Source organism: Myotis davidii, unplaced genomic scaffold (assembly GCF_000327345.1).
Source record: "Myotis davidii unplaced genomic scaffold, ASM32734v1 scaffold771, whole genome shotgun sequence".
In the NCBI taxonomy this organism is placed as follows: Eukaryota; Metazoa; Chordata; class Mammalia; order Chiroptera; family Vespertilionidae; genus Myotis; species Myotis davidii.
In genome coordinates, this window is record NW_006282668.1 from 411141 (window position 1) to 414556 (window position 3416).

Sequence of the window (3416 nt, forward strand, 5' to 3'; positions counted from 1 at the left end):
AAGAGGGAGCTCTGTGCGAAAAGCACCCGACAAGTCCACTCGCCGAGATCCCATGTTCACCAAGAAGCCGGCTGGTTATACACAGACTGGACAGATCTGCCTCCAGGGAGAAAAGGCTGTGATCATTCCAGTCCGGGCCCTCCTGACCTGTGATGGCTGTATTTTTCACTGTAACTTAATGCACTGGCATTCTGTGCTAAACCTCAGTCTCCTAGGAGTTTGGTAAATGTGAATTGCCACCAGGAAAAGGATTATCTTGACAAAGTGAAACAATGAACCACTGGACTCAGAACGCAGACCGAGTTGAATTCCGTGTTGAATTCTGTGTTGAACGCCTTCCAGGACATCTCTTGGCAGCCAACCAAGGCTCTGGTGGCCCATTTTCTGACACATCCTTCTTACCCACTTCTACAGCCATGGTTCTCCATCCTGGCTGCGTATCAGAATGATCCAATGCAGCTTCCCAGACCCCAGGCCCCCAAATTCTACTTCAATAGATCTTGGGTTGATTTGGGAATCTGTCTTCCTAAGAAGTCCAATGGATTCCAATGAGGTTGGCCCTCATCCTGCGGTGTTTGGGAACCATTCATCTTCTTGAGTGTAATTCCACAGGTCAGTCCGGAACCACAGAATCATGGAATGTATTATTTGAAAAGGGCCTCCAGATCAATAAGACCTCCTTTCTACAGCATCCCCGCACACGAGGCTCCCAAGGAAGCTGGCCTTACGCTGCTCAGCTTAATGAGGATAAGAAACTGGCAGACGTCTGGGAGTGCTGGCCTTTAATCAAAAGAGTCCCATTAGCTCTTGGAGAAACAGCCCTATCTGGCCAAGAATACATAGATGAGACCAAGGCCAGATACGTGATTTGTGAGGCCAGTGCAAAATAAAAAATTCTGAAAAATTTCAGGATGGTGACAGCATTCACCCAAGTGTGGGGCCCGTTTGAGCACAGAGTCCTGCCCTGACCTTGGCTGCATCCAGGACTATTGGGCCGGGACTACAACTGAGCAGGGATGATAATTTATAAATCAAGGAACATCTGTGTTTTTATCTTCTATCAGCTTATTTTCCTGCCTTTACACAGTGGCCAAGGCGATCTCTTTGAAATGCAAATCCACCCTCAGGTGTGGCTCAGAGGTTGAGTGTCCACCCATGAACCAAAAGGTCAGGGTTTGATTCCCCATCAGGGCACATGCCCAGGTTGTGGGCTCAATCCCCAGTAGAGGGCATGCAGGAGGCAGCCAATCCATGATGTTTCTCTCATCGTTGTTTCTACTTCTATCCCTCTCCCTTCCTCTTTCTCTAAAAATCAATCAGAACATATTTTTTAAAAACAAGCTCGGCTAAGATTTAAAAAATAAATAAATGAATAAAATGCAAATCTGATCGCATCACTCCCCTGCATCACATGATGCAATGGCCTCCCATTGCTCCAGGATCAAGAGCCAAGTCCTTGATAGGACCCACCAGCTCCTTTGCGATCTGACCCTGCCTACCTCTCTCCCCTCAGGCTCCTCATTCTTTATACTCCTGTCACCTGCCCTCGCCTCAGTTCCCCCAATTCTCCAGGCTTCTTTCTTCTCGGATGGTTCACAAATGCTGCTCCTGTGGCTAGAAGGCTCTTCCCTGCTGTCCTCACCTGCTACCTTCGCCTGTCCTTCAGGTCAGAGGTTACACGTCTCTTCCTCGTGGAAGCTTTCTCTGACCTGCCTTGGGCCATCCTGTCCTGTTCCCCTCTCCTTGTCTTTTATACATGAATGCCCACTGTTCTTAAACGGTGTGATTATTTGTCTAATGTCTATCTTCCATTCTGTGTTGAATTGTGTGGACTAAATGCTTCTCTTATTATCACTTAGCAAGGTGCCTGGAACATAGGAAGAGCTCAAAAAAAAGTATTTTGAATTAATGAATTTAAATATTTTGTTGTTGTGTTCATTCTCACCCAAGGATATTTTCCCATTAATTTTTAAAAATAAAGGGAGGGGTGGAGGAGAGACAAAGAAACATCAGTGTGAGAGAAACACATCGATTGGTTGCCTCTCGTAAATGCCCTGACCCAAGCAGAGGATGGAGCCTGCAACCAAGGTGCCCTTGACCGGAATCAAACCCAGGACCCTCCAGTCTACAGGCCAACGCTCTATCCACTGAGCCAAACCAGGTAGTGCTGAATTAATGAATTTTAAAAACCAACAAATAATGAATGAGTGAAAACGCCAGAGCCTAGGTGTGCTCCTCCTATTAAACTCATTTTTTCCCCCAAAGCCCATGGTCCTGATTGCCCAGTCAGTCCATGTATAGATAAAAGGTGGCATTTAAACCTCCCTCGTATAAAAGGTGAGCACACTTCACAGTGTTTCCAACCTTTTAATAACGTGCTTATTAACAGCACTCACCCTTGCCCACCACACTGCCCGCTTGGAGGGGGGACTGTATGGACACCAGGCTCTGGTAACCCTTGGATCCCCTCTTTTCCTCTCTCTTTCTCGGCACAGCTGAACTGGTGAGAGACAGCATCTGTGTCTCCTCGGCCATCGTATTAACAGCAAGAGCTTAAGTTATTAAACCGAGCAGCTTTTATCTGGGAGGTCTCCCGGAGCCCGGGGGATTAATGTATTTTTACCCCAGAGCCAACGTAGCTATTCCAATGAACTAGGGTTCGTTTCCTGCAAAGAGACTGGCCCTGCGGCCTTTCTCTAACCCCGCTTCCCAACCACAAGAGACGCCATGGCGTTTTACTTGGAGGTGGACCCCGTCACGCTGAACCTGATCATCCTGGTGGTGAGCTACGTCATCTTGCTCCTGGTGTTCCTCGTCTCCTGCGCGCTGTACGACTGCCGAGGCAAGGACCCCAGCACGCAGGCCACGCCCGAGGCCACGCTCGGTGCCCAGCCCGCCCTCCGCTTGGTGGTGATGCAGCAAAGCGCGCCAGGGGGCCCCTGGGCCCGGGGACCCGACCTTCATTTTGGAAATCCCGCTCCCCTGGGGAAGAAAAGCACGGTGGTGTGAGGCTGGCTGCGGGGCGCTGGGGAGAGGGCACAGGGCATTCTGGACAAGCCATTCCCCCGGGGGCTCCGGCCCTCGCGGCGCACAGGCCCTGCTGGGCCACCCGAGTGGGAGCCCTGTCCCAGTGTCTGCTTCCTCGGCGCCCTCTGCGGAGAAAGCAACCCTCAAGGTAAGACACCAACGCGGCATTTGGGCACGTTCCCCAGGTGCTGTTGTACAGGGAAGCTGCTTACTGGTACCTTCCCGATGATGCGACTTCTAGGAGAGATTGGCATTTGAGTAGGGGTTGAGAAGAGACTGCAATAGTGTCTGTGTGTGTGTGTGTGTGTGTGTGTCTGTGTCTGTGTGTGTGTGTGTCTGTCTGTGTGTGTGTGTGTCTGTGTCTGTGTGTGTGTGTGTGTGTGTCTGTG

General features: G+C 50.2%; 1 long non-coding RNA gene across 1 annotated transcript in view; it reads left to right on the plus strand.

Moving 5' to 3' along the window:
* Positions 1-2635: 2635 nt before the first annotated feature.
* LOC107182316 overlaps positions 2636-3416 on the plus strand; it is a 10158-nt gene continuing 9377 nt past the window's right edge. The window contains exon 1 of the long non-coding RNA XR_001513046.1: positions 2636-3175. This is a non-coding gene — a long non-coding RNA (uncharacterized LOC107182316). The remainder of the gene's footprint in view (positions 3176-3416) is intronic.